Source organism: Bufo bufo, chromosome 4 (assembly GCF_905171765.1).
Source record: "Bufo bufo chromosome 4, aBufBuf1.1, whole genome shotgun sequence".
Lineage (NCBI taxonomy): Eukaryota > Metazoa > Chordata > Amphibia > Anura > Bufonidae > Bufo > Bufo bufo.
This window is the reverse complement of record NC_053392.1, coordinates 496,491,504-496,501,387: the sequence shown is the minus strand read 5'-3', so window position 1 is coordinate 496,501,387 and position 9,884 is coordinate 496,491,504.

The following is a 9,884-nucleotide window of genomic DNA, read 5'->3' as shown; positions in this document are numbered from 1 at the left end:
GAACCTGTTGAACTGTCCTCCCTGCCTCCCGCTCCTGTCATGGTGGACGGTAATCTGGAATTTCAGATCGCCAGGATAGTGGACTCCCAAATTCTCTGTAGATCCCTCCAGTATCTCGTTCACTGGAAGGGTTACGGGCCAGAGGAGAGGATGTGGGTTCCAGTGGCCGACGTTAATGCTAGTCTTCTGGTGAAAGCCTTTCACAGAGCTAATCCGGATGAAGTCGGTCTTGGCTGTTCGAAGGCCACCCGTAAAAGGAGGGGGGGGGGGAATACTGTCACGGTCTCTCCCGTGACAGGGCATAGAATATCTAAAAGACTGGCTGCACATGATGAGATCTGACAGCTTCTTTGGTTTCACTTGTTTCTGTGTTGTTGCTGGTTATGACCACGTCTCAGGTGTAGCTTAAGTGGTCATTCCAACTCCTCTATTTACTCTGGTGTCACCCATCATGCTTTGCAGTTGATAGCTCCTTTCTGTTTGTGGAAGAGCTGGTGTTTGGTTCTCCCCTGAGTTCCTGCTCTTCCGCATACTTCGGAGTTAAGTGTCTTTTCCCTATTTCTAGTTTGCTGTATTCCTCTATTTTTTGGTATTAGGCCTGAGGGAGTCTCCTGTTCCTTCAGCTGGGAAGGAACAGGTAATTTTTTTGTCCTGACACTATCTCCAGGGCCCTTTAAGGTCAGATAGGGCTCTAGGTTCCTGCATATGAACATTCCTGCCATTGAGGTCTGTTCATAGTGATAGCAGTCAGGGCTCGGTTTAGGGATTCAGTAGGTGGTGACCTTTCCCATTTCCCTAGTTTCCAGGCCTAGTACCTTTTCTCTTCCCTCCTGTGTTCGGTGTGGAGTTTACCACCCACACCGCGCCGTGACACATATCAGACGTGATATTATATCTGACCATTTTTTCTTTTTTTAGATCCACTATGGATCCTATTGCTCCTTTTGCAAAGCAGTTGCAAGGTCTGTCTCTTAAAGTGACAGAATTGAGGGCATCGGCCCATCAGCACCAGCAGCTGCAGCAGGCTTTGAGCCCAGTGGTTGCTATGGGTAATCAGGTCAATCCAGAACCTAAGTTTGCTCTCCCTGACAGAATTTCTGGAGGGAGAGACAAATTTGTTGTTTTCCGAGAAACCTGTAAATTATATTTCAGGTTGTGCCCGAATTCTTCTGGTAATGAGAGATTGTTATCTTCCTTCTTGAAGGGGATCCTCAATCCTGGGCTTTTTTGTTACCAGCTGGTACCCAGGCCCTCCTGTTGGTAGATGAGTTTTTTGAGGCCCTGGATCTCATATACGATGACCATGACCGAGTCTCCCTAGTTGAGACTAGACTACGGCGGCTTTAGCAGCAAGATCGGTCAGCGGAGGTTTATTGTTCCGAGTTTCGAAGGTGGGCCACAGATACTCTGTGGAATGACCCGGCTCTCAGGGGGTTGTCAGAGAAAGTAAAAGACACGCTTGCGCTGTATGAGACTCCTATATCCTTTGAGGCCGCTATGTTGCTGTCTATAAGAATTGAGAGATGCCCTGGGGATAGGCTGAGGAGTTCTTGTCCTCCAGACAATTTTCTCAGGCAGGAGTCTGTGTGTTCTGACTCAGACAAACCTATGCAAGTAGGGGGAGCCACTCATCAGGTTGGTCATCCAGGGGTTCTCCGTAAGACTGGGGTTTGTTTTTTCTGTGGTTGGGGGGGGGTCATTTTATTGGAGCTTACCCATCCGTACCCAAAAATAAACAACCGTCGGAAAACTACTGACCCCAGGTTGTGCGGAGGATGACAACCTGGGTGTATACATCTCCTCCATACAAACGTCTAAGTTTGTTTTGCCAACTATGGTAGTTTCGGGTAATAAAACTGAGCCGATTTCAGTTTTTTTGGACAGTGAGGTGGGGGTCAATATGGTGGATGCCAGATTCGCTTGGACTCTGGGTTTTTCCTTTTAGTCCTTTACCTAGATCAATCCCCATATTCGCCATTGACTCTGCTCTCCTCTTACTCCGGGGGACCTGACACACATTGTACATTACATACATGTTTGGGTGAGTTTATTTCTTGCTTCTTGTTCCTACTCCTATGGTATTAGGTCTTCCCTGATTGGTAGCGCATAATCCTGTTGTTGATTGGCAGGCCAGGTAGATATTAGAGTCGAGTGAGCATTGTAGGGACAATTGCCTAAGTAGCAGTTGCTCAGCCACCTCCATTACAACCTTAGCAGCATTTGTGTACAACTTTGAGGATGTTTTCTCTGAGAAGGGGTTTCAGGAGTTACCACCCCATTGTCCATATGATTGCCCGGTTAACCTGCTCCCTGGAGCAAAGTTACCTAAGACCAGGTTATATAATCTTTCTGGCCCTGAAAGACAAGCCATGAAAGACTATATTTCCGAGAGTCTGGCTTAAGGACATATCAGACCCTCTTCTTCACCCATGGATGCAGGGTTCTTCTTTGTGAAGAAGAAAGATGGGGGCCTGCGTCGTTGCCTAGATTTTCGTGAACTAAATCGGATAACTATCCGAGACCCCTATACTATCCTCTATTCTCTCATTCCCGACCTCTTTAATCAGATTGCGGGTGCAAAGTGGTTTTCCAAAATGGATTTAAGAGGAGCCTACAATCTGATTCGCATCAAAGAGGGGGATGAGTAGAAGACAGCGTTTAACACTCCTGAGGGGCATTATGAAAACCTGGTCATGCCATTTGGCCTGACTAATGCTCCTGCTGTCTTTCAACACTTTTGTCAACGATATCTTTTGTCATCTTGTCGGCAGGTTTGTGGTGATATATCTTGACGATATTTTGATCTATTCACCCGATCTGGAGACACACAAGGTACATGTCAGGCAGGTGTTGCAGATTTTACAGACGAATAAGTTATATAGTAGTAGTAGACAGGTTCAGTAAAATGGTGCATTTCATTGCCTTACACGCGTTGCCAAATGCTAAAACCCTGGCTCAGGTTTTTATCAGTGAAATTGTGAAGCTTCACGGGGGGTTGTTTCGGATCAGGGAACCCAGTTTATTTCTAAATTATGGGGAGCTTTTTGTTATCGTCTTGGGGTACATTTGTCCTTTTCCTCAGCCTTCCATCCGCAGTCGAACAGCCAGACCGAACGCACCAACCAAAACCTAGAGACTTACCTTAGGTGTTTTGTGTCTGAAAATCAGGAGGAATGGTCATATTATTTACCTTTAGCAGAGTTTGCTATAAACAATCGCCATCAAGAATTAACTGGTAAGTCACCATTTTTTGGTGCATATGGTTTTCATCCTCAATTTTGCACTTTCAGTGAGGGGGAGACTTCTGGGATCCCTGAAGAACAACTTACGCCATCACTCTTTTCTGTATGGCGAAAGGTTCAAAGCAACTTGAAAAATATGAGAGGCAGATATATAAACATATGACTGATATAAAACATTCGCCAGGTCCGGACCTAGAGGTGTATGACTATGTGTGGTTGTCGACTAGGTCCTAGGTTTATTGGTCCTTATACAATAGTCGCAGTCATTAACCCAGTGGCATTTCGCCTAGAGCTACCACAAACTTTAAAAAATTCATAATGTATTTCATAAATCGCTCAAAAAGTATGTTGCACCTCTGGAACCCTCACTGTTACCGCCCCTCCAATCATTATCAATGGCAATTTACAGTTTCAGGTGGCAAGAATTGTAGATTCTCATTTAGTCCATCGCTTCCTTCAATATCTGGTGCATTGGAGGGGTTACAGTCCGGAAAAAAGAATGTGGGTGCCATTGTCGGAAGTAAACGCCAGAAGGTTAATTCCGGATAGACCTGGTCCTGAGTGTCCAGTGGCCCCTTGTAGAAAGGGCGTTACTGTCACGAGGTGGTGAGAATAAATTCTGGTTCAGGTTTTCCTGCTTAGGTTTGCGATCCTTTTTGTCCCATTTAGGAATCTGTAGCTTTTACTTTCAGCTTTTCTCTGTCAGCCACTCCCAGCTACTATATATTTTTCCTTTCTGCTTTCCTTGTTGCCAGATATAGACCTTCTTTACAGATCTTCTATTCTGACCTCTGGTGGAGTTGGAGTTGAAGTTGCTGTGGAGCTGTTGAAACTGGTGCTGTCAGATCTCCGGTTCTCTCGGGGATTGTTTGTTGTGTTTATCCTTTCCCTGTTGTTACCCTAGGTTTCAGTAGTGAGGACTAGTGGTCCTACCGCCCTACTCACTACCTAAGACTTATTTCAGGCTAAGCCAGGGACAAGGCACGTGATCGGTGTATGGGTTAGAAGCCTGTCTGTTACCTGCCATATCAGACGTGATATGAGTAGAATCTCGTGCTGGTCCTTAAAACCTTTGGAATAAATGCAAATTGGATGTGTTTCCTTCTCCACATTGTCCTAGCTAGAACACCCCCTCTTGGCAGGAAGCAGGACCAGCTTATTCCTACCAAGAGGGGAGAGACAGGGTGGTTAGCACTGTCCCTGTCAATCATACCTTGTCATACTTGTCATGTGTACAAAACATAACAATTGCAGATAATCCCAGTTCTGGGGTACTAAAATAGCAGTAGGCAAGAAATTTGCTTTACCCAAATTGCTTTTGTGGACAATTCAATGCGCAATGTAAAATATTCTGCATCGCAATGATAAAGGGAGTTGAAATGTTCTCTCTAAACATATTTATAGACAAGTCTAACCAGATTACTGACACTCATTGTGGGTGTTCCTACATACTTCCAAGTTTCACAGAAACTATTATGTTAAAATGGTATACACATATGGACAGATATACATTGTCATATATGAGGACTAAACTATATATTATACTAGCAGAAGGACCCAGCTGTTCACGGGTATATTTCATCTATTTCATTTAATGTTTGTGTGTGTCTTTAAAAGATATCGACAGTATCCACTATAACAGTGACATCTACAGTACCCCGCCCCTTTAACAGTGACTTCCAAAGCGGCCGCCCCTTTGTTAGTGACTTCCACAGTACCCTGTCTCATTAACAGTGATTTCCACAAAAACCCGCCCCCTTAACAGTTACCTCCACAGAGCTCCATTCCCTTAAAATGTGACCTCCACAACACCCCACCCCCTTAACAGTGACTTATACAGCATCCCGCTCCTTTAACAGTGACCTCCACAACACCCCGCACCCTTAACAGTACAGCACCCTTCTCGTTAACACTGACCTCCATAGCGGACGCCCTTTAGTAGTGACCTCCACAGTACCCCATCTCTTTAACAGTGATTTCCACAACATCCCGTCCCCTTAACAGTGGCCTCTACAGCCAGGCTCGGACTGGCCCACAGGGGTACAGGGGAATTCCCCGGTGGGCCCCTGAGCAAGGTGGGCCCCTAGTCTCCCACCCCCTGCACAAGTGGCACATGACACATTAGACTTACTGCACTACATACATATATTCAATGTACAGCACCTCAACCAGCCTATGTTCATATAAAAAACTTGTTAGATTATTTATTATATTTGAATGTACCCATACGGTGGGCCCCCAAAATACTGGTGGGCCCTAGGTACCCCAGTCCGACACTGTCTACAGCAATCTGCCCCTTAACACTGACCACCATAGCGGACTGTCCCCTTAACTGTGACCTCCACAGCAGCCTTCCACTAGGGTAGCCAGAGGTCCGGTTTTAGGCTGGACAGTACGGCTTTCAGACTCCCTGTCCTCCGTCTGGGAATGTCCTTTTGAACAGCTCACTCTCAGACAGCAGCACAATGCTGTCTAAATGTGAGCTGCAGGGAGAAAGTCCCCCTTCCTCTCACCCCTGCAGCTGACAGAAGTTAATTTTTACCTTCATTTTTCCAATCCACATCAGCTGCGGAGTGGAAGGGGGCTTGGCCTAACCAGGTCAGAGGCGTGGCTTAGTGGGACCTGGGGGCAGGGTTTTTAAGTCCGTCTTTTGAGGGTGGCCTGAATGGCCACCCTACCTACCCCCTTAACTGTGACCTCCACAGCACTCTGTTCCCTTAACAGTGTCATCCACAGTGCCCTGCCCATTTATAGCTGACCTACAGCAGTGAAGATAAATGGCTTTGTTGTTATGGAAACCTGGTGTAAAACTGTGTGTATGTGGAGACTAAGGGCCTGTGAGCTTCTATTGGCTGATAAGGGTTATGTGACCAGGCTTCTATTGGCTAAAGCAAAAAAATTATTTTTAATATCTCCGGAACGGTACGTTCTAGAGAGCCGAGACCTGGTCTAAAACCTTCCTGCACACCTGATGTATCTGTGTGCCAAATTTCGTGATTGTAAATGCGACGATGCGGATTCCTTTAGCAGACATACACACATGCACACATACACTCAGCTTTAGATATTAGATAACAAATAGGAAGAGTTTTTGTGTATTTTATTAGCAACAGTGTGTATTTACTAGTTATAACCATGAGTTAACAAGATTACTGCTGCATCATTTGTTATCATATAGCCTCACTCACTGTGTTAGTAGAGGACTCCCTAGTAAGTAGTTTTACATATGATGAAATATATGGCTACTACTGTATGGCAAAAGTGCAATGTTATAAAGGTTTGGCAGTCTTTCCACATCTGTCTGATACTAGGGAAAATAGAATGGACAGGTTAAGTTCCTCATATGCAGGAATTAAATATTGATGACCTATATATAGGTCATCAATACAATATCTGATTGGTGGGTTTGACTCCCCAACAACTTTGTTGATCAGCTGTATGATGGGGTTACAGTGTTTGGACTGTGGCCTCATCATGGCATACAATCACAGCGCCATCCATTGAATAGTGGCTGAGCTTGGTATTGCAGCTCAATCAGATTGACTGGAATGGGACTGAGGTGCTGAAGGCCATGTGATCGATGGATGTCATTTCCCAGGCCAAGGAAGAGGTTGCATAACTTGGCTGAGCACCACAGCCCCTTCCAACGGCTGATTACTGGGGGTGCCAGGAGTCGAACCCCACTGATCAGATACTGATGACCTATCCTGATCACAGTGCATGAATATCAACCTGTTCCTGACACAGCAGTTTTCTGTTTTTTTTATTTTTAATGCCTTCCTGGAGCCATAACTTTCATATTTTTCTGTTCACAGCCATATGAGGACTTATTTTTTGCAAGACAAGCTGCACTTTCTAATGGCACTGTTGAATATTGCATACGATGGAGTAGTTTTATGGGTTTCATTTTTACAGCATTCCCTATACAGTAAAACTGACTTGTTAACTTAATTCCGCATGTCAGTACGATTATAGTGATACTGCATTTATTTTGTTTTTCTTGTGTCTTAATACTTTCTAAAAAAATAACTGAAAAAAAATATATTTGACCCCCAAAACTTGTTTTATATTTCCATCTATGGAGCTGTGTGAGGGCTCATTTATTGCATCAAGAGCTGTACTTTGTATTTACACCATTTTGGGATGTGTATGACTTTTTGACCACTTTTTAGTCAATTTTATTGAGAGGTGAAATTACCAAAAAAACTGCAAATCGTCCATTTAGATTTTTCTTCATTACTTCAATCACTGTACAGGATAAAAACTTTTATATTTCAATGGTATGGGACACAACAATATTAAAGATCTTTATTTGTATTTTTTAAAATAGGGAAAGGGGAAGATTTTTATACCTTTTTTTTTCTTCATATTTTTAAAAACCCTTTGGGCTGTTTCACACGAGCGGATAGCGTGCGTGACATCCGCTCCGTGAATGACAGCCAAGACCCGATGCAGACTGCAGAAGCACGGAGCATTAACATGACTGATAATGCTCCGTGCCTCTCTGTGATCTCTATACTACGAAATCACAGTGACAACTTTATCTCACTGTGATTTCGTAGTAAAGAGATCACAGAGAGGCACGGAGCATTATCAGTCATGTTAATGCTCCGTGCTTCTGCTGTCCGCATCGGGTCTTGGCTGTCATTCACGGAGTGGATGTCACGCACGGCATCCGCTCGTGTGAAACAGCCCTTTGAGACTCCTAGACTGTGTGAGTTTAATGTGTGATCATATGATCACTTCTTCTGTGGGAGATTCTCTTTAGTTCCTTTATGGAACTAGGGAACTTTCCTATGACAGGTCCTGGAGCCTTCAGAAGGCCTGAGGCTGCCATAGCAACAGAACGGCTCCTGCAGTCTAATCAAATACTCAGCTGCAATGGTCACAATTGACCACATCATCTTAAGAGTTAAAAGTCCATGATTGGCATTATGGACAATCACCGGCTTTGTTAATCGAGTGTCTGTCATGTAAAATAGCAGGCACTCGGTGCCTGCTCAGCTCCTGAGCGAGCACCATCTGTAAAGACCAAATATCCAATTGACCAAGTATGTGTATAGCTTGGAAGCTATTAATTGCTGCCCAAAGTGCCCATTTTTCCCTTCACTATTCGGGGGTACTATTTCTCCTTATAGAGAGCACCGACCAGACAAAGGTCCTGTGGGAAAAAGATATACAAATTAACTCTCTTTCCAAAAAGAAAAGAAAGATGAGCCTCTAATGGCACCAGGTGTAAGGTAGATATCAGTCCAAATAAAAAGAAAATATCCAGCTCACCCACAGCTCGCCGTGCACGGAAAAGGACCAAGGGAGGTTCTTCGCATAGCAATGTATAAAGAAATATTCCAGCACAGGATCACTTCTCAATTGGTTCGTCTTTATTGTTCGCGTTGCGCATTACATGTTCAGGACATCACCTCCCACCACCACCGGCTGACATGTTTCAAACTCAGGCGTTCTTTTTTTTTTTTTTTTTTTTTTTTTTTTTTTATAAATATTTTATTGTTATAATACAAAAATTTAAATCCATATTACATACTTGATATTATAAATTCCATAGATCCGCCAATTCTGATCTATAAACATAATTGACAATAATTTCATGCAGATATCCATAATAATGTCAGTATTTGAAAATCAAAGGGAGGTCTCCTACTGGGGAGGGTGACAGGGCTCACCCGACATCCTAGGCTTGATAATGCAAATGGAAAAAGCAACTCACTTAGCCCAGGTTCTCCATTCGCTACAGGGTGGGGGATCCGGCGGGATGACGTGAGTGTACGTCGCGTCTCGATCTCCCCCACTGCTGGCCTTCCCCTTCCAGGCCGATGTCGAACAGCTGATGCTGATGCCGAAACAGCCGAGATGGAACAGCTGATGCCCTGAGTTGTGAGCCGCGACGCGCCACTATACTCCACCTGGTCTTGTCGCTGGATCGTCTCTGCTGATTGTGGGGAGCTGTCTGGCTGCTGCCGTTGCTGGCTACCGCTCCGGCACTGCTCCTGCCCCTCGACTGGGCTCCATCGCTGCCCCGCTTCTGGTTCCTCCATTTGCCGTCCTCGCTTGCTGCCACTCTGCCTGCTCTGTCTGCGTGCTGTCGTTCGGCTCTGTCTCCCCGGCTCCGATCGATTGGTCTTGCCTGGCTGCTGGCTGCTGGCTCCATCTGCTGCCTCCTGCTCTTCTTGCCACTGGACCGCCTGATTCCACCTTGCCGCTCCTGCTCCTGCCTGCTACCGGACTGCCGCCCTGTTGGATATCTCAACTGTTGGATACCTCGGCTGTCTCCCCTTTACTTCGCCACTGCACCGCCACAGTCACGGCGTGCTTCGGGATTAGGTCTCCGGACACGTGAGAATAGCAATTCCATTCAGTTATTCTATACCTGCCGTACTGTGGATTTTTCTGCTATATTGCTGCAAGAGGGATAGCAGTGTATATTGCTGTGAAGAGGGCATAGTTTTGTTTATGTTGAAATCTTGTGCCGTCTGGGGAAAGGGGGGCAAGGAGGAGACAGGGTGAGAAAGGAAAAGTGGGAAAAGAGGGCACAAAGGGAAGAAAAAAAAGGGAAAAAAAAAAAAAAAAAAAGGGGGAAAAAAAGGGAAAGAAGAGACAGAAAAAAGGGTTAATAGGTGAAAGAAA